This window comes from Grammomys surdaster, unplaced genomic scaffold (genome assembly GCF_004785775.1).
Source record: "Grammomys surdaster isolate TR1022 unplaced genomic scaffold, NIH_TR_1.0 165, whole genome shotgun sequence".
NCBI lineage: Eukaryota > Metazoa > Chordata > Mammalia > Rodentia > Muridae > Grammomys > Grammomys surdaster.
In genome coordinates this window covers 16717743-16745114 of record NW_021604613.1, presented here as the reverse complement: position 1 = coordinate 16745114, position 27372 = coordinate 16717743, and the positions used below count along the sequence as shown (strand labels likewise).

Here is a 27372-nt window from a genome sequence, read left to right as displayed (position 1 = left end):
AGCCACCTACCTTAGCCTCCCTCCCAAGGGCTAGAATTAGAGGCGGGTGTGTGCTATCATGCCTGGCTTGTTTTTTTGTTTTTTTTTTTGTTTTTTGTTTGTTTGGTTTTTTTTTTTGTTTTTTGTTTTTTTGGCTTTTTGTTTATTTTTGAGACAATGTTTTACAATGCAGTGCAGGCTGGCCTGGACCTTTTGATTCTTCTGGCTCTTTAAAAATGTTTCTATGTATCAAGTTTTTCCTTTTCTTCTACTGCTGCAGGGTGAATATGCTAGGCAATCAATCTACCACTGAATTCATCCACCCTATTTTCTAATTAATGATTTACCCATGGATCCCTTGGTTACCGCATCACAGTAATATTTTATGCAAATAATTTTCCTGAAATCAATAACTAGATTTTAAGAAAACTGAAATATCTGCAGAAGGTACAGTTTAGGCAACCACTAAATCATGAATTGCTATTATTACTTTGTTTTTTTGTTTTGTTGCAATTCAGTGCTGGCAATTGGCCACTAGTTGTTTTTTTTTTTAATTAAAAAAATTACACTTATTTCTTTACGATGTGTCAGGGAGATCAAAGGACAACGTTCCAGGGCTGGTGGTTATCATCACATTTGACAGGAGGTACCTTAACCCCTGAGCCATCTTGCTGGTCCTATTTTATGTTTTAATTCAGACTTCAGTTTTTACTCCTAGAAAAAAGTCCAAATAACTGGGTAGTGGTGGTGCACACCTTTAATCCCGCCACTCTACAGGCAGAGACAGGTGGATCTCTGAGTTCAAGGCCAGTTTGGTCTACAGAGTGAATTCCAGGACAGCCAGGGCTACATAGAGAAACCTTGTCTGGAAAAATCAAATAAACAAACAAAAGTCCAAATTAAGAGAAAATAAAATGTTTATCTATGGATCAAAATTGATAATTAACAAAGAAAAATTAGTAGATCCTGCACCCAGTCCTGAACTCAACCTGTGCTGATCCTATGCCCAATCCTGAACCCAACCTGCACCCCTGCCTCTTCTTGCTATTTTAAATTTAAAAACAAACAAACAAAAAAAAATCAGAGCTAGAGAGATGGCTCAGTCAGTAAAAATACTTGTGTCCAGGTACAAGGACCTGAGTTTGGAACTCAGACACCCAGGAGGCAGCCAGATCCAGCATAGAGCATCTATAACCAGTGACAATGGGATCCGGATACAATTAGCCTGGCAGAAGCAAGACCCCAAAATGCCAGTTCTGAAAACATCTTTACAGGAGGCCAAGGAAGCCAGGGGAGGGTTCTGGTCCCTTGTTTCTCCAAGTGAGGCTCTGTGTGAGCCTGTGAGGGATTCTGAGGAGTCCACTGGTCCAGTGGGCTAACTGGACAGACTAGTCAGACCCCTCTCCACACCTCACTCACCCATTACTGGCCTAAGTCTTTTTAAAAGCCGCAGACTAAACCCAAATGGTTTCCCATTCCCAGGGACCTGCCCCTGCTAGGTGAGCTCTGCCTTTTCTTAATCTTCGCCCTATGAATCTATAATAAACCACTCTGACTCCCGAACTAAAGCCCACCTGAGTTGAGAGAAAGGCCTCTATCAAACTTAAAGACACCTTACCTTTCCACATCACCAGCACTGGGAAGACAGAGAGAATCCCTGTAGCTAGCTGAATCTGTGAAGTCCAGATTCAGGGAGAGATCTGATTTTAAAATGAAATGGAGGCAGGCATATCTCTGCAAACCTTTAATCCCAGCAGTTGGTAGGCAGAGGTCAAGGAATCTATGAGTTCAAGCCACCCTTGCCTACAGAGTGAGCTCCAAGCCAGCCAAGGCTACTATATAGAGACACCCTGTCTCAAGAACCAAAATTAATAAATAAATGAGGGCTGGGAAGATAGCTCAGTGAGTCAAGCATTTGCTGTGCACATAGTAGGACGCAGCATCCACATTAAGCCAGGAGGGTATGAGAGCCCACCTGTGTTCATCATGTACCAGAGCCAGAGAATGTTAATTCCTGGAGCAAATAGCTAGCTAGCCAGAGTAGCCAAAAAGGCATAGAGACCTTGCCTCAAAATAAAAGGGAGAAAGCAATCAAGGAAAGCACCTGACATCAACCATGGGCTTCACATGCACTCTCATACACATATGTAGCCTCACATGCAAACTCGCATACACAGGACCATGCACAACAGACACATACACAGAAAAAAAAAAAATCAATGGCAGCTGGGAGTATTGCCACACACTTGTTAGCTCAACACCTAGGGGACTAAAGCAGAAGGATCACTGCAAACTCAAAGCCAGCCTGTGCTACACAGTCAGTTTCAACAAAACCTCACCGAGATAGATAGATAGATAGATAGATAGATAGATAGATAGATAGATAGATAGATAGATGTAGAATTAAAGCCCATAGTGATCACATCAATAGTGTAGAATTTAAAACAATAAGAGTGTTGACCTCCGCCGGGCAGTGGGCGCACGCCTTTAATCCTAGCACTTGGGAGGCAGAGGCAGGCGGATTTCTGAGTTCGAGGCCAGCCTGGTCTACAGAGTGAGTTCCAGGACAGCCAGGGCTATACAGAGAAACCCTGTCTTGAAAAAAAAAAAAAAAAAGAGTGTTGACGTGTGACAAGAGCAGAAGGGCTTTATGGATCTAGTCAATGCTTTCAGAACAATGCACCCAGGGTATCTAGGTGGACTGCTTCCAACACTTCTCTGACACATGACTGCTCCGTAGCTAAGCTCCTTAGGTTGGTTTTGTGAACTTCACCATTCTTTACAATGTGTTCAGGTTTTACGAGGGTAACGTTGGGGATATGCCTTTCCTGTTTTTATAAACCGAAATGGGCCTCCAATTCCGGATCGTCTTGCCTCAAGAACTGAAATTACAGGCTTGTTTGTGCTAAACTCCGTTGTTTTCTTACTCTGAAGAATTCAACAGGAAGAGTGTCAGGGAAGGATGCAGGGTGGAGACGGCTAACTGCTATCCGAGTGAGCAGGGTAGGAGCAAGACGTGCCGGAGGGCAATGTCTTGTCTAAAATGAGAGCTGTCACAACTTAGCCACCACCTACTGCATCCTCCAGAGACTCTATCCTGGGGTACCCAGACAAGCTAATTCGTTTCATGAGGAATCAATAATCTAAGTGGCCATTAAAGCTGTCTTGATTTTTTTTAATGTTGGGAGTAAATTCAAATTGTAAAAACTACAGTGTAAACAGAATGCAGCGGCTGTGACATGTCCCCGGGCTGCCAATTTTCCCGATGAGAAATGCTAAACCAGCTAAAACAGCTACCGCAGAGGCTGAGGAAACGTGCTGCAGTTGAGCCCTTTTCCTTTCCTAAAACGTTATGTTTTGGAAAAATCCAGATACACTGACATCATATTTATAATTATGAGCGTTTAATGAGAAAAGTAGCATCATTTGAGTAGGTAGTTGGGAAGGGCCTGACTTTGAAACAAGGCCAAGGATACTGTCACCTAACTGGAGTCTAACAGACTTATTTAGCTACAGGCAAAACACATTTTCTTTCCCAGGGCAGTTGAGTTAGAAGATTTGCCTCCCTTGCTTACTAAGAGAGGAAATACTTCTTCCTCTACTCAGGGCAGCTGCAACCAGTTCTCCCAGAGAAATCATTAAACCTGAAGGATCCCGAGTACAGAGCCCAGAAGACACGGCTGCTCGCCTTCCAGCCTCCCAGCTTCCCCCTCTGATCCGGTACAGGACCCTCTCGGGGGTAAGTGTTTGTTTGCTCGTTCCCCCCACCCCCACACCAAAACTTCACCCTCCCTCCCTACCACTCCCAGGCAAGGGAGTCAGACAGACAGTAGGTAAGAAAATCAATTTAAATCCTTTTATCTAGATCTCATTTGAATTGGCATTTGGCTTATTGTGAAGGCTTATTCAAATTAGAGAGAAAATAGAAGCTGCTCCCCACATTTCCGAAGGGAATTAGAGCCTTGTGTGTCTTAGAGAAAAAGATGTAGAGGCTGTCTTCTAGCCGCCACCCCCCCACACACACACAACCCCTGCCATCCTCCAGGCTCAGTTCCTCTAGGGAATAATAAAAATTAAAAGCGAGAATTTAGACAAGGCTTTGTCCTAGCTGTCCTTGAAGAATTCTTGGTTTGACTGGAATAAAAATGACCCTGTAAGGCAGGGCTGCTTGGCTTCTCCATGCAAACCCCTAGGGCCTAAATCTGTGTCTGTGAATCCATTGCCATCATGGAAAGCATTGTATGCTTCCAGCCTCACAGTGCAATCCAATGAAGACCCGAAATCTCATATCTAGCTGTGCGTACCATGAAGCAGGGGGCCCAAGAAAGGATCCTTCCATATGAGGTAGTTAGCACCCTGAGTAATGGGAAAGAATTAAAAGGCGAGTCTCTTATTCACAATCAAATTTTTTGTGAGAAAATGTCCCTTAGACTGTTTTTCTTTTTTTTTTTTTTTTTATAAACAACTACAGCATGATTCGGTTTGATCACAAACAAAAATTAACATGACCACCACTTATATTCTCCCAAAACCCTATTTCTGAAACTATCATCAGTACTTGGGAATTTAGAACAAGTATGCTGCCATTTTAACATCAGGCAAGACAAGGAAAGAGTAAGGACATCCTTGATCATATAAAAAAGATGGGAACCAAGTTACTAACCCCATTTTTTCCGAGTAGGACATGGGGTAGGAAGAAGAAAATCCCACTTAAAATCACTGCATTATATTACTACAAATGCACTTTAAAAAAAAAAAACAGATTGACTGATTTTATGTATATGAGTGTTCTATCTGCATGTACACCTGCATGTCAAAAGAGGGCATCAGCTCACATTTTGGATGGTTGTGAGTTATTGTGTGGTTGCTGGGAATTGAACTCAGGACCTCAGGAAAAGCAATCAGTGAGCTGAGCCATCTTAACCACTAAGCCATCTCTACAGCCCCCAAATACATATTTTAAAAAGTATAATATATTCTAATTATCTAAAAGTAAACTTTCAAGCATCCGTGGAAAAAAGTTATTTTTATGGTGTGGAGGATCCTCCCAAAATAATATGATAGAGGTGTTATATTGTCCCTGAGCCCAGTTGTCCCTAAAGGAATGTAAGCACACACCTATTCCCTTAAGAAGTTCCTTTAACACAGTCTAGCAGATTTTGAAAGTAGTGAGACTGCCCTGAAAGCCTTCTGTCTGGTAGAAACTATTGCTGCCCCTTCCTTCTTCCTACTCCATCAGTTCCATAAGCACCTCTTCCAGCAAGGAGATGTCCACACCCTGACAGGTAAGTCTTTAGAAGAAGCTTTCTTTCTCTTTACAAACATTTATCTGTTTGGTGTGTCTGTGTCACACTGTACATGTAGAAGGCAGAGGACAATTCTGGATTCAGTTCTCTCTTTCCACCACCTCGATTCAGAGAATAAAACGCTGGTCATGAGCTTGGACACAAATGCCCTTAACTACTTGCTAAGCCATCTCGATGGCCCCAAAAGGCTCTCCTAACAGATCTCCAGTATACAGACTTACCAATCTAACCAGTGTTCCAGACAGCCCACAGGATGGCCACTGCATGGTTAATATTCAAAGATGAAAGGTCTCTAGTACATTTAAACAAGTCAAAGGGGATAGTCAAAGCAGGATATAATAGCACATCCTACTTGAGAGGCCAAGACAATCATTTGAGGCCAGCCTAGATAGTAAACTGAGAGAAAACATGAAAGATGCTCTTCAAACATAACTAACTATAGAGCTTACTAAAGATAAATTTTTGTTGCTGGGCAGTGGTGGCTCATGCTTTTAATCTCAGCACTTGGGAGGCAGAGGCAGGTGGATTTCTGAGTTTGAGGCCAGCCTGGTCTACACAGTGAGTTCCACAACAGCCAAGGTTACACAGAGAAACTCTGTCTTGAAAACCAAAAAAAAAAAAAAAAAAAAAGATAGATTTTCATTATCGTTGTTTTGTTTCATTTTGTTATTTACCACAGCAATTTAATTCATTGTATCTTGTGCTAATTTAAAAGCTAAACAAGCATATCTCAACACTCTCATTCTAGGTGGTAACTAGAGCATAGAGATAAGATACACATCCTGGGTTTCACTGTGTATTGTGTATAAATTATGCTTGACACATAGTATAATCCTTAATCCATGTCTTTTCTCTTATTGCTTTTTCCAGTCTTTGCTACTGGTTGCTTCCTGTTCTGTCGCAAAACAAAAACTGTGTTAAGTAACCGAAACTTCTCGAAATTCTCCTAAAGATTTCCTTTTATGGATAAAACTGAGCTTCTGTGTGATGACAGAACACAGGTATTCCCAGGAAGAGACACTGAGTAGCCTACAGCACTGACAATTACCCCCCACCGCCCCCAGCAACCACATGAATCCATCAAATCAGAAGAGAAATATGCCAGGATTGTTGTGCATGCTTATCGCTGCACAATCAGGAGACTCCCTGGGGCAAGCAGAGAGTACACCGCCTTCTAGGCCCTAGAAGACTCCAGAATCTAGGACAAAGGGAAAAGGTCTGAAAAATGCCTCTACCCTCCACCTAACACCCATCATAAAAATGACATCTTGTAATTTTTCTAGGTTTGGTTCTAAACAACAAATATAAAATCATGAGCTCCTGACTTTTTGTTTTATTTTGTTCTTTGTTTTGAGATAGGGTCTTGATATGTAGCCATGGCTGGCCAGAACTTGGTATGTAGATGAGGCTGGCCTTGAATTCATATACATCTACTCGTCTCTGCCTGACTTGTCATGCCCTGCTTGTGACCATCTTTAAAGCTGACCTTTTTTAAAAAAAAAAAATTATTTATTCATTTTATGTATATGAGTACACCATTGCTCTCTTCAGACACACCAGCAGAGGGCATCAGATCCCATTACAGATGGTTGTGAACCACCATGTGGTTGCTGGGAATTGAACTCAGGACTTCTGGAGGAGCAGTCGGTGCTTTTAACCACTGAGCCATCTCTCTAGCCCCTAAAGCTGACCTTTTAACAGCTTAATGATGCTCAGTTTCAAATATCACGTGGTTGGGTTCATGGAATATACAAGAGTCAAGGTAGGTCTTCAGCAGGAAGCCAATAGCATTCACGTTTGCTTACTTTCAGTCTCCATACTACTTATCCCTTGAACTTCTGAACTGAGGCCTGCCTCTAGCAAAAGTACATATGACCAGGGCTACAGACAATGGGTGATAAGGGCTCAAAATCATTTTTTTAATTTCCTTGGAATAAATAAAGTTCTCTCACTCCACATGTAAAAGAAAATTTAAAACACATGAATAGGATTCCATCTCTTCACTAACAGAACAGACTGACCCTCAGTTTAAAAAAAAAAAAAATCTCAGCCTGGTGAGATAGATTGGAGAGTAACAGCACTCACCACCAAGCTTAACAACCTGAGTTCAATCCCAGAGTCTACAAGGTGGAAGTAGAGACCAGACTCCTACAAACTGTCCTCTGACATCCTTATACACCTCCAAAATGTAGTTTGGAAAAATCTCTCCTAATCAACCCTACAGTTTCTGGTGCATTAAAGAACTCCCCTTTGACATTTTCTGGCTTCTATTCCATTGCTGCCACTATAACCAGACTTTTCATAAGCAAAAACCTCTCCAGATAAAAGAGAGGAAGCTTCAAGTCACTGTGTTTTCTGCTAGCAGTAGAGCAGCAAGCAGTAGTGATTTCCAACTAAACAATAACAACAAAGCAGACAATGCTACAAAGGTGGCTCCAGGAAATAACCAATGCATTCCCTAGACTCACTGCTCGCTCCCTTTCTGGAATACACGAGGATCTGTCTTTTAGAAAAGAAAAAAGAAAAAACCACACTTGGGGCTGCAGAGATGGCTGGGAGTTAAGAGTACTGGATGTTCTTCCAGAGGACCAGAGTTTGATGCCCAGCATCCACATGAGGGTTCACAACCATCTGTAACGTGGTCTGGGAGATCCAGCCCCCTCTTCCAGCCTCTGTCAGCACTGCAATGCATGCACAGACAGACATGAAGACAAATGGTCATGCACATAAAATAAGGAAATCTTAAAAAGAAAAGAAAAACTACTCTCAAAGTCCATTTTTTTTTCACAGTGTCATTTCAAAAGTCAAAGAAAAGTGGTTTGAGGTGAATAGAAAAGAGTGTGCAGCTTAAGTGATTGGAAACCCCCTTCACTTCAGTCTGGAGTTAAAGGTTATATTCAAACATCACGACAGCTTGGCTCCACACAGAACATTAACAGGTAAGCACTTTGGGTGTTTGCTTTCCTCAACCTACAGAAGATTTATTTACAAGGCAGCTTTTAGACCAGCTGGCAAATAAGAGAGACTCCTCATACTTCATATTTCTGGTCTCATTAAGTGTTTGGGGACAATTTTCTCAGCATCGATGTAGTTAGCAACTCAAATATGGATTTTTAAGTACTAGTAAACCCAGCAGGCCATATACTGCTGTGAAAAGTTCACTGGAGAGAAAGCAGAAGTGGAACTCAGAACTGAAAACAAGCTGTTTGGGTTTTGTTTTGTTTTGTTTTAAGATTAAAAGGCAGGGAATTTTTCCTGCATCAATTTGATGTGTTTGCCACATTCCTACTGTTTATCCCTGCTGAAGACAAACAGTGCAATTATTTAAAAAAAAAAGACACTTTTAAATAAAAAACATCTCACAGCAAATTTAGCCAGACACAAAGTCTGTATGATTCAATGAAGTTCTTTACAGTGAGAACAAGCACTCAGAACAGATGTTATGGCACGTCACATGGGATTGTTTTACTCCTCCTTCCCTCTCTCCCTCCCTCCTTCCCTGCTTCCTTCCTTCCTTCCTTTCTTTCTTGGTCTTTCAGGGTTTCTCTATGCAGCCTTGGCTGTCCTAGAACTCACTCTGGAGTCCAGGCTGGCCTTGACCTCAGAGATTTGCCTGCCTCTGCAACTCAGGTGTTGAGATTAAAGGTGTGTGCACCATGGCCCAGCTAAGGATTTTATACTTTTATTATCAAATATATTATATGTACTTATAGACCACCAAAAACAAAAACTTCCATGACAGAGTCAGAACTGGAAACAAATTACTTTCATATCTTTTTTCATTACACAAGCCATTACCAGCATTTAGCCCTTCCTCATCCCCTAATATTTAGCCTTCCTTGTTCTCTTTTCTGCATGTTATATATACATACATACATACTTACATACATACATATATATGCTTGTAATATATATTTAATATCATACATTCTAAGTCCAACCATTTTCTGCAAATTTTGTAATTTCATTTTTCTTTGGAGCTGAATACCAAATTGTCTATTCTTTTGTTGGTAGACAATCATGTTGCTTCTAATTCTTTGGTATAGTCAATAAAGCAGCAATAAACATGGTTATTCAAATATTTCTATGATAAGGTATGGACTTCTCTGGGTATATGCCCAGGAGAAAAGTAGCAGGCTCATACAGTGGTTTTATCTATCTACCTACCTGCCTACCTACCTACCTACCTACCTACTTATGTGTCATCCATCCATCTATATGAGCAATCTCCAAACTGATTTCTATAATGTCTGTATTAATTTGCATCCCTACCAACAGTGAATAAATAAGTTGTCCTTTCTCTCTGCTTTCTCTCCAACATTTGTTGTTAGATGGTTAATGATAACTATTCTGACTGGAGTGAGGTGATTTCTCAAAGTAATTTTTAACAGCTTCTGTTGATTTTATTAGCACATTTCTTTCTTCTCCCTGTGTTTCTTAAATTTCATTATCAACTACAATTACCTCTTAAATCAATTGGGCCCTTCATTCTCTAAAGAACAGAGTTCAGAAGCTGGAGAATGGTATGTCCCTGTCTGGTTCTGTTTGCCTGGGTCTTCTCTTGGAATAAGATTGTACCATGTACATTATTATTTATGGGTTATGTTCTGCCACACCTTTTTCCTGGCACACAAGAGACCCATATATGGTACTGCATGCTGCATACCAAGAGGCACTCAGCAGTGTGTGCAAAGGTCATGCTCAGTCCCCATTAGAAGGCTCAGCAGTAGGAGGGCCCAGCTGACTTCCCTCAGGCAACGGCTAATCTACAGCCCAGCCAGTATTAAACCCTGAAATAATGGATTAACACATCAGTGTGCTCCCAGCCACTCCACTCCCTACGGTAAAATCCTTGTGCCCCCAACTCAATTGAATTAGTTCTGAAGGATTAAAAACAGAGGTGGCTACCGGAAGAAAGTTGACCGGTGACTCAGTTTCCTGGAACCAGCAGTCTTAGCCTTTCTCAAGGTACAACAGGGAGTGATCAGGAAACCACCACTGAATCTTTTCGGATCTAAAGGAACAAAACAAGGTAGAATCCAACGATACCAAAATTAGGATTATCCTCCATATTTTTTTTGCCCCCACCCTTCTTCCAAGACTTTTTAAAATTGTAGTTAAAATTACATTAAAGTCAATGACTATCAAGCCTGACCTGTGTTTGATCCCTGGAACATCGTGGAAAGTTGTCTCACCTCCACACAAGCCTCATGGCACACATACGTATGCGTGTCTCACAGACATGCACCCACACACACTTTCAATCCTTCTGTCCTTCAAAAGGGTCATGACCTGCTGTGAAGGTTCTTCCTTTAGACAGACCTCTACACACGATTTCATGATGGGTAATGGCTTAGTGTGTGTGGGTCTAAACATGGAGACCTCGGTATCATATGCTAATTTTTTGTACCAGTTTTCTGCTAAGATTTTACCAAATGTGATAGAAATCTATACACGTACATTTCAGTTTGTACATAATTCTTTAAAAAATTTGGTTATAATTATTTTTATTATTATGACTAAGGAAGTCAAAGTAGCTTTCTCCTCCCACAGGGTTTCAGAGATCAAATTCAGGGCTTCATGTTTCCGTGAAAAAAATACTTCCTTGTCAACTCCATAATTCTTTTTGTTGTTGTTTTTATTGTTGTTATTGTTGTTATTTTTTTTTGGAGAGAAGGTCTCCATATGTAGCCCTGGCTGTCTTGGAACTCCCTATGTTGACCAGGTTGACCTCAAAGACCTTCCTCTGTCTCCCCAGAGTTGCAATTAAAGGTGTGCACCACCATACCTGGCTAAACTCCACAATTCTTTGGTTCTGGATTTTTGAGATAGGGTTTCTCTGTGTAGCGCTTGCTGGCTGTCCTGGAACTTGCTCTGTGGACCAGGCTGGCCTTGAACTCAGAGATCCCCCTGCTACCACCACCCAAATTCTTAATATACTGCAGTGAATTTTTAAATTTTATTTAGTTAATTAAATTGTTTAATTAATTTATTAATTTATTTTGAGTCAGGGTCTCACTGTGTAGCCCTGGCAGGCCTGGAACTCACAGAGCTCTACCTGCCTCTACCTCCTGTGAGCCAGTCCCAGTTTCTGTGCTGAAAATGTAAACCATGTAGCTGTGATTCTTTTTGAAATAACAGTAACTTTCCAATGTAAAAGTTGAAGATTTTTTTAAGATGATATCAAGTATTAGTACCTTCAAATGTCAGTAAGCTGTTAATTTACAATTTAATGCCATCTTCACGACATGCTAGATTTTCGTTTGTTCACAGTACATTACCATAAGCCTATTAGGAAAATTGGACGCCCACAACCCTAAGATGTGACAGAGCACACGAAATTGTGACAGCGGGATCCAAGAGCAAGAAAACAATTCTCCAAAAAAAAAAAAAAAAAAAAAAAAACCAGTATGGAAGTACAATTTAAAATGTTCAAAACATTTTAATTACAAGGCTGTGATTCCAAAGTGGCATTTAAGAATGCCATTCTTTTGTAAATATGAATTCTTTCCAATTTGATTTTGAAATCACCTGACCCCCCCACCTCCATCCCTTACCAGTCCCACACACACTTTAATAGGCTTTGTTTTGATTTAGACTTTTTAATCCACCTGAAGCCACAGTTCTTGGATTTGGTCTTTGGCCTGTAGCAAGAAATGGGGCAACAGAGCTAATACCCAAAGCTCATAAGTTCTTTCTAAGAGGTGTTGTCCCACTGTCCCAACACACACACACACACACACACACACACACACACTACCTTGTTTTGGTCTGTTGAGGGTCAAACCCAGAACTGTGTGCATACTAGGAACTAGAGAGAACTGTGTCCTTTTTTTTTTTCTTTTTTTTTTCTTTTTCTTTTTCTTCTTTTTTTGTCTCTGAGTAAAATCCTTAGAATGACTTGTCTTTCTAGATGGTTAAAGTTTTATGCCCTTGCTTTGATTGGTTGCCTCCTATACTTAAGGTGATATAAAAAAATACTACTAATAATAATCCTGTTGTCAACCGCAGCCTCCACTTTGAGTTCCTATTGTCCCTGCTCTCAGCCGGCTGCCCCCCTCTATAAGGTGCCCTTATTAGCGGTAAGGGATGCAAAGGGTTACAGAAGCTGCTTCAGCTGTTTCTTCTGTGGTGATTGCTTGGTTTCCTGTTGGGAGGTTATTCTCATGTTGGTTAAGATATAAGATATAGTCCTAGGATACAAGAAGCCCGGGTTCAGTCCCCTCTGCTGAAAAGAAGGTGGGAAGTGAGTATCCATTTGATGAGCATAATAGCTCAAACCTATATGCCAGACACCCAGGAGGCAGAGAAAAGGGGGAATTGCCAAAATTTGAGACTAACCTTGGCTACATAGCAAGATCCTGTCTAGTCCCAGTAAGGCCTCCCTGCTCAGTGATCACAGAGGACAAAGTCTTTTTGTGTCCTTGCTATGAGAATCATTTTCTGCATATCTTTAACCCTTAGCTTCACCGTGGACGGGATTAAAACCTGGAAATCTAATGTAGTTCACTGGCCTTCCCGGCATAAGCTGTAAGGCCCCTGTTTCTTTCCTTTGTAAGTCTAGGGCCTCTTTGGAGTCCAGTGGAGGGGGTCGCCTTGCTTTCTTTGGGAGGATTTACTTTGATAATGGCAACAGCGACACTTGGGGGTGGACAGGGCTGGCAACAAGCAGCTGAGGCTCTGGGTAGCCTCTAAAGGCAGAGGGACAGAACCTTAGCCAAAGAGCCCCCTCCCCCACAGTGGGACACAGAGGAGGTCAAGGGTGGGGGAGGGTGAGCACTCATGGTCACATCCTGCCTGCTGCATATCTTCCCCTGATTGATTTGGTTGTTTCAGGGAGAGAGGCCCCTGCTCTGCTCTGGTAGGCCTCCTAGGGAGGTGGTCTTGGATGTTTCAGTGAGCCTTTCTCTGGACCTTGCTTGCTGTAGCTTGGCCTGATGGTAAAGTGTCCAACCTGTGACTGTGTGTCCTTTACAGAAGGAACTTGTTTATGCAGATAATCCTTGATTTATGATGGGATTACACCTCAATAAACACATTGTAAACTGAAAATATCTTAATTGAAAACAAATTGAATACACCTCACTTACTGAACACGGTTGCTTAGCAACACTGTGTGCGCAGAGTACCGCTTTTTTTTCCTCATGATTGCACGGCTGACTAAGAGCTGCAGCTCGCGCTGCCCAGGATCTGAAGTGTTTGTGTCACATTGTTAGCTTAGAAAAAGGACAGAATTTAAAATATGAGGTACAGTTTCTACTAAATACGTATGGCTTCCTCCCCCACAAACTAAAGCTAAAATTTTAAAGATGATCACCTACATCTGGTTATGTTTGTCTTTTGTCCAGTTTATTTCTAAAGAGAAAGAGAGTGAGGGCTAAGTGTGTGTGGGTCAGGTGAGAAGGGAGGAGGCTGGAGAACAAAGCACAGGGGACAACAGATCACTGGGATAATTACAAATCCCAGAGAACACGGGGCCTCCAAAGCCAATGCGAAGGGGAAAATGCCTGGACCAGAGGCACACACAGTGGGAGGGGAATGAAGAGAGCAGGGTAGGGGTCAGCAGACCTATAGGTTGAGGGACACCGGGTGTTAGCACAGCAGGGTTCCATGGGGAGTTCTATTTGGGGGCTTAGGGCTGGCAGCATGAGTGCCATTGAGGTTCTGTGACAGAGAATGGGGGGTCTGCACTCTCTATAAGGGACTTGGGGGTCAGTTGGTAAGTCAGGTAGGTTGTATCCAGCTGTCTCCTAGGGAGGTGGCACCAGAATGAGGCTGCATAAGGCAGTGGACTCATCTGTCACCTTGAGGGGCTGGGACATCTGGCAACTGCACAAAGGTTCAGCTGAGACTGGGTGAAAGTAACAGTCCATTACAGCTGTACTGGCTGGTTTTGTGTGTCAACTTGACACAAGCTGGAGTTATCTCAGAGAAAGAAGCTTCAGTTGAGGAAATGCCTCCATGAGATCCAGCTATAAGGCATTTTCTCAGTTAGTTATCAAGGGGGAGGGACCATGGGTGGCACCATCCCTGGGCTGGTAGTCCTGGGTTCTATAAGAAAGCAAGCTGAGCAAAGCAGGGGAAGCAAGCCAGTAAGTAACATCTCTCCATGGCCTCTGCATCAGTTTCTGCTTCCTGACCTGCTTGAGTTGAGTTCCAGTCCTGACTTCCTTTGGTGATGAATAGCAGTGTGAAAATGTAAGCTGAATAAACTCTTTCCTCCCCAACTTGCTTCTTGGTCATGATGCTTGTGCAGGAATAGAAACCCTGACTAAGACAAATTGGTACCAGGAGTGGGGTATTACTGTGACAACCTGACCATGTTTTGGGGAGGACTGTAGGACTTTGGAACTTTGGGCTAGAAGAGCCATTGGGTGTTAAGAGCTCTGTGGGATGTTCTGAAGGAGTTTGGAAGATAATGTTGAGAACAGTGCAGAAGATGGAGGCCTGACTTGTGAAATTTCAGAGAGAAGATTAAAGACTCTTATCAGGGCCATGTTGTTTTGATTGTGAAGATTCTGTGGTTTTGGTTAGCTGGGGTTGAAGCATCAGCTGTGATTAACAAGATACCAGAATTGTTAAAGCAAAACCTTTGTGTTACTGGGACAATTGATGCTGGTTAGCTGGAGCTAAGAACTTAGTGATGACTAAGAAGAGACCAGCATCACTGAGGTGAAATCTTCTGGGAAGTGTTTTTTGAAAGTTATGTTCCAGAGATAGCCATGATTGTACCTCGTGCTGCAGCTGGACTTGGTAATGTGTAAGAATCACTCAGGTAGTACTGGTTTTGAAGGCATGAAGGGATCATGAAGAGCAGCTGAGGCTCTGCACTGTGAGAGGCCATGGAAGGCCATTGGTGAGGTGCAGCCTCAGTTGCAATTGATGGCCCAGGACTGAAGAGGTCATGCAAAGGAGTTGAGGCTTGGCACCATGAAGAGAACCTATGAAAGGCTATTGGTGAAGTCTAGTTGCAATGGAAGACAGCAGAGTTTTGGAGATGCCAGTACCATGGGATGACCACCAAGAACAGCAGCAGCAGTGGAGTACAAGCAGCTGGAGCCTTGAAATATACAAGGTGTGCTGCGATGGGCAGGGATGGAGAAGTGACCCAAGCCCTTGGAGGAGCCCAGAAGAGTGTGAGTGGATCCCAGGCATTGGATGGTTGGAGTTTGATTTTGGTTTTGATTGTGACTGTACCCTGGTATTTTTTCCCTCTTGAAGGAAGAAAAGTATTTTAGTGGAGCCCACAGTTAAGAGACTTTTAATTGTAAAAAGACTTTGAATTTTAAAAGAGAATGGATATTTTAAAGAGATTGAAAATTTAATATGTAAGAATTTGCAAAGACTGTGGGACTTTGAAGTTATTTAGATCTTGGGAATGAATAAGAAAGTAAGGGTTGAGGCTTAATAGTGATGTGTTTGTGTGTCAAGTTGACAAGGGGTCAGTTGTACTGGCTGGTTTTGTGTCAACTTGACACAAGCTGGAGTTATCACAGAGAAAGAAGCTTCAGTTGAGGAAATGCCATGAGATCCAGCTGTAAGGCATTGTCTCAGTTAGTTATCAAAGGGGAGGAACCATTGTGGGTGGCACCATCCCTGGGCTGGTAGTCCTGGGTTCTATAAGAAAGCAAGCTGAGCAAAGCAGGGGAAGCAAGCCAGTAAGTAACATCCCTCCATGGCCTCTGCATCAGTTCCTGCTTCCTGACCTGCTTGAGTTCCAGTCCTGACTTCCTTTGGTGATGAACATCAGTGTGGAAATGTAAGCTGAATATTAACCCCACCTCCCCAACTTGTTTTTTGGTCATGATACTTGTACAGTAATAGAAACCCTGACTAAGACAACAGCTTTGTAGGACGGGATATAAAATCCACTATCAGTTCTCCTTACACAGCTCAGAGAAAGGTAGAGAAGTTCCGAACCCTAGAAGTCAGCCTCCCCCTGCCCCCCGTAATTTGATATGCCAGTATTTTCTCAAACAAAATAAAATCAAGGGCCCAGGAAAAATGATTCAAGAGGTATCAGACCAAGCCTGATGACTTCTGTCTGATCGCCAGGTTCCAGATGATAGAAGGAAAAAAAAAAAAAATGGCATGAACCACACATAGAATCATGGAAAATGACTACAATGAGTCCCATGGTTAAACAGTGATCAGAGTGAAGCTTACTTACAAGAGTACGGGTTTATCTTGAAGGCTGCAAGTAATGCACACAGCGTTAAGACAAGTTCCAAGATGCCGCCACACCTTGACCGAGACTTTATCTGTGATCCGGAAGCACTATGGCTTTCTGGCCGGATGGACGACTAAAGCATTGGTCATCAAATAGTTCATTCTTAGTTTCAGTGCTCCCCTTGCTGTGCGAGGCATAGGCTGTCCACCATAGCGTGAGGCCCAACACACTCGGAATACGGGAATTCCAGGCTAGCCTGGTCTAGTCAGCTCCTTCCTCAAACCAAGACTGGCTTTAAAAGATGCGAAGAAGAGTAGGTGGGTTTGGAAAGCATACGAAAGTGATGTTGGGTTGGGCCCTGGATTCCATCTCTAGCATTGAAAACAAAAGTTTGTATTGAGTTTGAAGGGCTCATTTTTTGCTGGTGGCAGGAGACAGAGACAAGCGGCGGTGGAGTCGGGTGTCTGAGAAAGCGGAAAAGCCGCAAAGTGTCGCTCTGGCCGCAAAGAGGCAACATGGTGCTTTGGCAGCACAAAGCAGTTGGCTGGGGCCGGCCTAGCCGAGCACGGTGGGATACTGTCAGCACTGATGCTCTTAAACATCGTGGCCTGGAACTCAGAGATCGGCCTGCCTCTGTCTCCAGAGTTGCTGGGACTAAGGCGTGCGGGAACACCCTCGGTCCTCCTCAGTGTTTTTTGTAAGTAGACCGGGTAGTGGGGAGTCTAGAGACGTATGTGAGCAAATGCCAAATATGATTGTCGTAAAACTCTCTCTTCGACAAACATCTCTGAGGTCCTGGCCAGCTCTGTGCATGCTAAAAACCCACTCTACCCCCTGAGCTTTATCACTGGCCCTCTTTCCAGATTAAAACAAGCAAAGAAACAAAACAAACAAAAAACCCCGATTAAAAAAAATGTACATAAGCTACATTCACAAGTGTGTGGTCGACTCTTACAAACCGCGGTGGAGAACTGGCTGTAAGTGAAGAGATTCATTTTATTTGTTCCAGAGTTCCACAGCTGTTTTGGGCACTGTCATGTTTTTAACATTCTTTCACAGATGTTACATTTTATGAAACGTGACTCATTCGGGTGGTACTGCATAGCTTCAAGTGGAACTAAATCCCAGAGGGTAAAATGGTTGCATAAGTCAGCTTCACTCACAACCTGAAATATTTAAACAAATTATTCTTGGGAGGCAAAAAGGAAAAAAAAAAAAAGGCAACCTGATATTTCTATGCTTGAACAAAGCAGAAAGACCAAGGGTTTCATATTAGTTTTTAGTTTGTTCATTTTTCGTGTACATCCATGGATTGGGTGCCATGATGTTTAGCTCGCAGTGGTAACGTTTCTGCTTCCACTGTTGTGGCTCCAGGGATCAAACACAAAACAAAAAAGCAAGTACCAGTGTTTTTTAGTAAATAAGAATTTACTCCCCCTACAAAATGACCAAGTAGAACACAATTTTAGGAGATAACAACACCATTAGCATAATTCACTAAAATGAAAAACAGAATACAATTGTGCACACTTGAAATTATGCAGACTATTTTACCATGATTGGGTAAAACTTTTCAGCTTCCAGAAACTTCCCTTCTTTACAAAGACAAATTCAAAGGTGCATAATAACATTAAACTACAAAATACAGTTCAAAAAACAGGGAATTGTTATTCAAATTTTGACATTAAGAATGTTTTAATCTGTTAAAAAAATGCAATGAGTGTGTTGAGACAGGTGGGGGGGGAGAGGGACTGACAACTGATGGGTTCAACATGTTGAAAATACTCAGTTATGCAAAGGCAAAAAAAAAATCAAGAGAAAGAATGTATTGTAAATCACAGCCTTTCTGGGTCTGGATATGGCGTTCACGCCTATAATCGCAGCACTAGGAAGACTGAGCTGGCAAAAGAGTTTGAGGCCAGTCTGAGCTCTATGGAGAGATCCTGTCTACAAGCAAACATACAGGATTCTTTCTGCAAGACAGACAAGGTGTGCTGTCCTTACATTATTTATAACACGAAGGAGGTCTTTTTGAAAGATGGCTTGTTTATGGAAACTTTTATAAAACAGAATTATTGACTCCTCGTGATTCATCTTTTACTAAAGCAATATCACAAGAGCCCAGTGTACTGTTCTCAAAGCTCATCCATCATTTTGCTTCTCAGCTAGCTGGGAAAGAAAGCCGATGAGCAGAATCATAAAAGTTCAGAATTAGCTGGAGCCTCAGCTCTGAAGAAACTGGCTGCGTGGCAAATCCTTGTAAGCCCAGATGCCAAGAGGTTCAAACAAAGGCTGTTCTCAACACGCAGGACAGTTTTAGCTACGGCAGCGTACCAGTTCTGTTTCTTGTAAATTCTTTTTTTTTTTTTTTTTTGGTTTGGTTTTTCGAGACAGGGTTTCTCTGTGTAGCCCTGGCTGTCCTGGAACTCACTCTGTAGACCAGGTTAGCCTCGAACTCTCAAACTCAGAAATCCACCTGCCTCTGCCTCCCAAGTGCTGGGATTAAAGGCGTGCGCCACCACCGCCCGGCTTCTTGTAAATTCTTTAAGTTTTCCAATCTTCACTTTCCTACTATGAAAGAGAGAAGAAAGGCTCCTAAATGGTATTTCTTATCACAGATCCTTGCCTTGACGAAAGAGGTAGTGAAAGTCCTTTAGTGCATGTACTACTGCCTTCTAGAATGTCCAGTTTAGTAGCCCTGAGCTGTCTGAAGTTTTAGAGAGCTTGATCAGTGCAGTACTGATTGGTTTGTTGGTTGGTAGAGTCTTAACTGTTTCAATTTTGAGCAGACTTCTTGTCCTGAAATCCCAAATTATCCTAGTTTTACAGATGTTAGTTCTCCCACCATGTGAATCCTGGGATTGAACTCAGGTTGTCAGAAGTGGTGACAAGTATCTTAACTTACAGGGCCATCTCACAAACTCAGACAGATCCACCTGCCTCTGCCTCCTGCATGGTGGGATTAAAACCCTTGTACCTCTACCACCTGGCCCAAGACCTATTTTCAAAAAGGGAATCTTGGTGGCTACCTTTCTCTTCATTACCACGGACTATTAATATTGATGTTTATTAAAGATGTTTAATGATAGTGTGTCTCTACACTACCACAAGTTGGTTGTGAACAATGGACAGGTTTCTTCAGCTTGTGCTTTTTCTTATATGTCTTACTATTTAGTAGGAGAAAAAAAAAAAGCAAAAATATGTCCAGATATAATCTTGTATGAATGGGAGAAAGAGTCTAAACTGCAGTCAGCTCTCCTCCTGCCGTGTGGACGGCTGGGTGGGACAGAATTGCTATTGCTACCAAAACATGCGTTCTTTCTACGGGCTTTATCAAGATCACTTTTTACTACCCTGCAGGATGAATGGCCCTGGTCTGTTAAGTGACTTCTGTCTCAGTCTATTCTGCAGATTCCCTTGTTATTGTTTCTCTTCCTCTAAGAGAACAGCCCCGGCTTGCTTTAAGACAGGAAGTGTCTTGATGTAAATTAAAATAAGAATATAGGGGCTGCCAATTCCGTTTCCACCCAAAATCTGGCATTTCCCCTGGACTGCTATAGATATCGCTGACAGTGCGTGGCTGATAATCAAAACATGCCAAGTAATGTTGAAATAAAAAATGGGGCTATGGTAGCACACACAGACACATTCTCATTCTGTGCCCCAGCTTCTTGGAAGCCTGTCTTGATCTGCAGATTTCAAATCACAGTGTAAGATTCCAGACCTAGACAAGCTAGTTCTGTTTAACATTTTTCCTTTTTAAGTTTTGTTTTCTTTTTTTTTCTCCCTCCTCCCCTGTCTTCTTTGGATTGGGATCAAACCCAGGGCCTTGCTTACCTGATTCATACACATAAAATAAAATAATTAAATCTGAAAAAGAAAAGATATTTTAAAAAGGAAGAAGACACTGTCCAGAGTCTATCTTCTTACCATTCTTTGTGAAACTAAATACTGACACTTTGGGGCTAGACACAGAACTCCCCCAACTTAGGCTGTAAAAGATAACACTTGTAAATTCCATACCAAGTCAATATTTTCAAACTATGAAACCAGAAAGAAGACTGCAAGTTTGAGACCCGCCTTAGCCAGGGCTTGTCCCTTGGCCTTCCTCCTGCCCCCATGAGGAAAATAGAAAGCAGAGAAAAACATGGAATGTGTAAAACCTTTTTAGAGCAAATAAATTCCCACTGTAGCTGGTTATGGAGATGCACATCTATATCTTTAATTCTAGCACTGGGGAGGCAGACATAGGTGGATTTCTGTGAGGCCAAGGCTAGACTGGTGTACATAACATGTTTGAGGCCAGCCACAGCTATATCGTGAGACCCTGTCTCAAAAACAACAATAAAAGAAATCCCCACACTTCCTCTATATTTCTGACACTTTGTCCTAAGCTTATGTGGATCCATCTTTGCAATTACTGAGCATGCTGTAAGTCAAGCACCAAAGGAACCACTTTTTGAAGATTTCTCCACAGCAACTTTTATGAGTCTGTATTATTTTATTTCTGTGTTTATGCCTACACACATCTTAAGGATTGGGGGGTTGTTGCTCATGAAGGCCATAAGTGCTTCTAACTGTTCAGCCTTCTCTGTGACCCCCATCACAGCTACTTTTATGCTTCAGGATACGAAGGGGAAGAAAGCAGTCTTCACAGAAGCAGGTGGCTTGTTCAACATGTCACAGTCAGGAAGCAGTGGGACTGGGGTTTGAAAGTGCAGAGGGAGTCTGTGTGAAGAAAGCCAGACATTTCTCTATTAAAGGAAGGGGTATGTCAGGACTGTAGTTAAAAAGGTACAAACCAACAGGGGCTATCAGTCTAATACCAACTTCCATCTTCCATTCTTTTTCTTGTTCTCTCTCTCTTTCTCTCTCTTCCCTTCCTCCCTTCTTCCCTTCCTCCCTCCCTTCCTTTGTCAAGATTTAACAATGTCAAGATTTACTAAGCCTACCTGGCCTGGAATTCACTATATACCCAGGTAGGCCTTGAACTCATTGAGATCCCCACTCCTCTAACCCCCTCTGGAGCTTCAGGATTATAGTATACACATCCTTCAGCTTCATTTTAAGCTCCTGCCCCATGATAGAGGCCGTAGATTCTATCCTAAGCACTGGTAACAACACAAAAAAGTCTTTTGTCTCCCTTGGGTAAATAAACAGGGTATTTCGTAAAACCTTGGTATGCCTTGACCCCTTCCAAGAGACTGTTCATGCAAAGGGCAGCAGAATACTCTACTGGTGCCAAACATCTTGAGTACATTCTGGGTGTGGTATATAGTTCACGTCTGATAATTAGTGGAGAACACTGAGCAATGACATAAGTCACCCCCCACCCCCACCCTGAACACACACACACACACATACACACACACACACGTAGCCACAGGAGCACAATTGAGCACATACACACAGCTTACTTTCTCCAAATTCTTTCTTCAACAAAAAAGAAATCCCATGAAAATAGTACTCTCTCTGAGTGTGGTAGCTCATGTGTGCAATCCCAGCACTGAGAAGGTGGAGGAGGATCAGGAATTCAGAGTTTGAGGTCAGCCTAGATTACAGGAAACATGGTCTTATCTTAATGGCAACAAACGTTTGTTAATGACTGACTCTTGGGTCATGGATCTATGGCTTTCATCCGACTTTCTGTCCTGTTAATAGAGTGTTTATTATTTCTCTTCCCGTTTCTTCCTATTATTCAGTCATAGGCAAGACACACGTTCTTTCAAAGGCCCATGGTTTGAATTGCCTTTTTTTCTTTTCTCTCTCTTCCTTTCCTTCTTTCCTTCTTTCCTTCTTTCCTTCTTTCCTTCTTTCTTTCTTTCTTTCTTTCTTTCTTTCTCTCTCTCTCTCTCTCTCTCTCTCTCTCTCTCTTTCCTTCCTTCCTTCCTTCCTTCCTTCCTTCCTTCCTTCCTTCCTTCCTTCCTTCCTTCCTTCTTTCATATATATGAGTACACTGTCAATGTCTTCAGACACACCTAAAGAGGGCATTGAATCCCTTTACAGATTGTTGGGAGCCACCACGTGGTTGCTAAGAATTGAACTCAGGGGCTGGAGAGATGGCTCAGCGGTTAAGAGCACTGACTGCTCTTCCAGAGGTCCCGAGTTCAAATCCCAGCAACCACATGGTGGCTCACAACCATCCGTAATGAGATTGGATGCCCTCTTCTGGTGTGTCTGAAGACAGCTACAGTGTACTCATCAATAAAATAAATAAATAAATATTTAAAAAAAAAAAAAAAAGAATTGAACTCAGGACCTCAGGAAGAGCAGCCAATGCTTTTAACCAATTAAAAGCCAATGCTTTTAATGCTTTTAATGTTTTTTTTTAACTGAGCCATCTCTTCAGCCCTCTGTTTCTTTTCTTTCCTATTCTTTTCTCTTCTTTTTTCTTCTCTTCTCTTTCTTTTCTCTTAAAGGTAGAGCCTAACTATGTCACCTTGGCTGGCCTAGAACTCTTTATCCACATAAACCAGGTTGGCCTTCATCTAACTCACAGAGATCCACTTGCCTCCTGAGTGCGGGGGTTAAGTGCATGCATTTCCATGCCCTTGGCTTTAATAGAATGAACAGTCTGCCGTTGATCTTCTTTTTCTCCAGTCAGCATGCACAAAAGTCAACAGCATTGAATCTTCTCTTGTCAAAGTAGGTTACAGTCCACGCTCCCTTCAAGGTCTGTTAAGAATACATCTCTTCCATTGCTTGGGAAAACCCATGTCCCTCAATGTTCAAAACTTGAACTCAACCTCTCGATTCTGCTAGAAGGAAGCATTGCTTTTGAGATAATGCAAGGTCTCATGGTAGCATAGGCTATCCTCAAACTCTAGAAATCCTGATCCTCCTGAGTGCTGAGAGGCGGCAACTAAAACCAATGCTTCCCTCCCTCTATGACCACACTTTGTCTACTGCCACATTCTGAATAGATATCCTCTCCCTGAAGGCCTCTGGGTTTTATAGACTATTTGTCACTAGACTTTCTGACAAAAATCTCATAGTAAAATGTATTTATTCAGAAAAGGAGTTTCAAGCTTTACTATCTACTCAATCCTGACTAGATCAGAAGCCAGTGTGTTTAATTCAGTAAATTCCTGTCTGCTCCAGAACTGGACAGATGCTTAAGTGTGTGAATAAATGTAACCAAGGAATGTGATAGCTTGGGCCCTCACAGCAACTGAATCCCTGAATATGCCCCTTCACATTCTCAGGCAACCAGACCGCGGCTGTCAAAGACAGTTTCTGCAGCTTGGCTCTGTCCCAAGCATTTTCCACACGTTTCTAACAGATTCCGGTGGCCCTATCCCTGTCTATGCTGCAGCTTGGCAACTATTTTAGTGGCAAGTCAAATGTTTTATGATTATAAATATCTTTATTAGCTTTTATTACAGTCAGAATTATTTACTGACCTTCCAGCAGCACAAATGGTTTTAGACTAAAAGAGTAGCTATTTCCTATTTTCGGTCAGGTCCGACAACCTCATTTTGGCATTATTATGCTCTTCCAAATTGGGAAAACCTACATCTCAGTGGAAAGTCACTACAAGCTAAGACGCTTGACCTGCCTGCTTCATAAATGATATTTCCTTTAAGTGAGTTTGAAGACCTAACGTCTGCTTCCTACCCATCTTCCTTTCTTGTTCCTGCCCAGCGTAACTCCTTTTTATGGCCTAGTTAACCCCTGAGACTCAGTCATACCTCCTTTCACCTCTCAAAAGGTACACACATGCGTAAAATACACACATGTGCCTATTTCACATGTTTGTGCTTATATCTGTCTTGATATAGCTCTACTTACTTAGACTAAGGGACATTCTTATGTCTTCTTTCATATGATTTCTCTTTTTTTTCTTTTACTTAACAAAAATGAGTAGATAAGTATTACACAGTATAATGGAATGTATGACATAAATTTTTTGTTTTATTTCTTAGAACATGGGTGTGTGTGTGTGTATGTGTTTATGTGTCTTGTTATGTTTCAAGGACTGGCCTTGAACTCATAGAGATCTACCTGCCTCTACCTCCAGAGTGCTGGGATTAAAGATATGTACCAGTACATATAGTATTAAGAATTTTAGGTATGTGAGTTCAAGGTTAGCCCTGGTCTACAAAGTATGTTCCAGGGGCTATAAAGAGAAATTCTGTCTTAACAGAACAAAACAGATAAAAAATGTCTGTGGGACTGGGCTGGAGAGATGGTTCAGTATTTAAGGGCACTTGTAGCTCTTTTAAAAAACCTGGGTTCCCAGTACCCACAGGATGGCTCACAACCATCTGTACCTTCAGTTCCAGGCAATCTAACTCCCTCTTCTGACCTCCAGGGTATGAGGAACACACATGGTCCATAACATGTACATGCAGGTAAAACACCCACACACATACAATAAAAACATCTTAAAAATGTTTAAAATCATGTATGTGGTGGGAATGGTAGCACACATCTTTAGTCCCAGCACTTAGGCTGCAGAGGCAGGAGGATCTTTGTGAGTTCACGTCAGCCTGGTCTATGTAATGAGTCTCAGGACATCCAGGGCTACAGAGTGAGACCTTGTTTCAAAATAAATAGGCATGAGGGAGTAGAGAAATGGCTCAGCTGCTGAGAGCACTGGATGCTCCTCTAGAAGAACCCTTCAATTTCCAGCACCCACATGGCAGCTCACAAGTGTCTTGTTCCAGGAGATCCATGGCACCAGGCATATATATGGCACACATATTTATGCATGAAGGCAAAATAAAATAAATGTTTTTTTTAAAGGGGAGGCATGAAACTATTTAGGAGAACAGAGGACCAAATAGAGGAAGGACAGATGTATTGAGAGTCCCTAGAAAAACAGAACCAAGAGAATTAATATATATTAAAGCACTTTATTAGGTTAGCTTACTCAGTGCAGTCAGAGTAGCCCAACAATGACTTTCTCCTGCTGGAGAGGCTGAGAAATCAGCAATACTTGTTCAGACCAGGAGCCTGGGTACCTCAACAGATCCAGCCTGGAACTGAAGGCTGGGAGGACTCCTGGAACCCCCTGGTCCTCAGTCCATGCTGGAAGCTTGAGAATGCTGGTTCTAATATCAGCAAAGGATGGCAATACCCCTCAGTAACAGGGCAGATGAACTTGCCCTAGAGAGCCCAGGTACTCAGGCAAAAGTGATACTTCCTTCTTCCACCATATCATCACCTTTTATCTAGCTTGCCACTGGGATTTGCTACCCACACTCAGGTGGCTCTTCTCACTTCATGTAATCTGTTATGAAGATGCCAGGCAGAGAGGCACCAGGCATATATAATCCCAGCACCCTGGAAGCTCGAGTCCAGGCTGGTCTACACAGTGCATTCTAGGACAGCCAAAGATATATATGAGACCCTGTCTGGTAAAAAAACAAAACAAAACAAAACAAAAAACAAACAAACAAGCAAAAAAACAGAAAGTTTAAAAGGAAGGAAAGGAAGAAAGCCCCTTAGAGTAGCAGCAGTAGCTGTTTCCTGATTCTAGATCCAGTCAGCCATGATTCACCGTCACAACTATCCTCAACTTGACACTCAATGGAATTACCCTACATCACACCTAACTTCCAAACAGGGCCAAAGTCATAACTCTGCCTAATGTGCTGTGACATAGGCACACAACTGAAATTGCCAGCTGGCCTTCAACCTAGCCAGGATCATTGTAATCATTTCCTTGCTTCTACCAGTAGGCTTTTGCCATAGTGGAAACAGGGATTTTTTCTGTATTACAAATCAGATAATTTTTGCTTAAAAATCCTTCCTCGAGCAACAATACCAACCAACCAGAGCTCCCAGGGTCTAAACCACCACCCTGGGAGCACATAGGGAGGGATCCATGGCTCCATCTGTATTTGTAAGGGTAGAGGGCCCTGTCGGGCATAGGTGGGAGAAGACATCCTTAGTCTCATGAAGGTTGGGCGCCCCAGTGGGTGGGAATTTGAGGGTGGGGAGGTGGGAGTGGGGGGGATAGGTAGGGGCACATCCGCAGAGAACCAGGAGGAGGGGTGAGGGGATGGGGGTTCCTGGGCGGGGGGGGGAATGGGGTAAGGGGATAACATATGAAATGTAAATAAAACATCCAATAAAAAAAAAATCCTTCCTCAATGGGGCTGCAGATATGGCTCAGCAGTTAAAAGCACTAGATTTCCTTCCAGAGAACCTGGGTTAGATTCCTAGCACCTCATATGGTGGTTCATAGCCGTATGTAACTCCAGTCCCAGGGGGATCCAGTGCTCCCTTTGTCCTCTGCAACATGGTATACATGCAGGCAAAATATCCATATATGTTTGTGTGTGTGTATTTAAATTAGAAATAATTCTACTGCCTACATAATCTAATGTCATGCTCATGACCTCATTGAACTTCATTCTTTCTTTTCTCTTTTAAAAAAGTATTTATATTTTTATTTGTTTGTTTATTGTGAGGTGAGGTACAACATGGCATGTGTATAGAGGTCAGAGGACAATTTCAGAAATCGGTTCTCTCCTACTACTAGGTTCTGGCCTCGAACTCAGGTCTTTCTTCAGGCTTGGCACCAATTACCTTTACCCACTGATCCATTTTTTTTAAAATACGGTTTTAAAATATATTTTATGTGCATTATTGTTTTGCTTGCAAGTATTATCTCAGTACCACATGCATGCAGTGCCTGCAGAGGCCAGAAGAGGGCAGCAGATACCGTGAGGCTAGAAGTATACAAGGTTGAAAGCCATGATGTGGGTACTAGAATGGAATTGGGATCCTTTAGAACAGCCAGTGCTCTTAACCACTGAGCAACCTCTCCATCCTCCCACTGATGTACCTTGCTAGCTCCTTTTCCTCTGTTAGTATTGCTCAGCTTTTAAAATCATAGCCTTAAAAAATTTGAATTACATCTATCTATCTATCTATCTATCTATCTATCTATCTATCTATCTATCT

At 42.2% G+C, this 27372-nt stretch overlaps 1 protein-coding gene across 1 annotated transcript in view; it reads left to right on the top strand.

Moving 5' to 3' along the window:
• The first annotated feature begins 3598 nt into the window (after positions 1 to 3598).
• Gpr1 (G protein-coupled receptor 1) overlaps positions 3599 to 27372 on the top strand; it is a 27773-nt gene continuing 3999 nt past the window's right edge. Inside the window, exons 1-2 of the mRNA XM_028765549.1 lie at positions 3599 to 3718; positions 8076 to 8224. The gene's annotated coding sequence lies outside the window, so the exon portion shown is untranslated. The remainder of the gene's footprint in view (positions 3719 to 8075; positions 8225 to 27372) is intronic.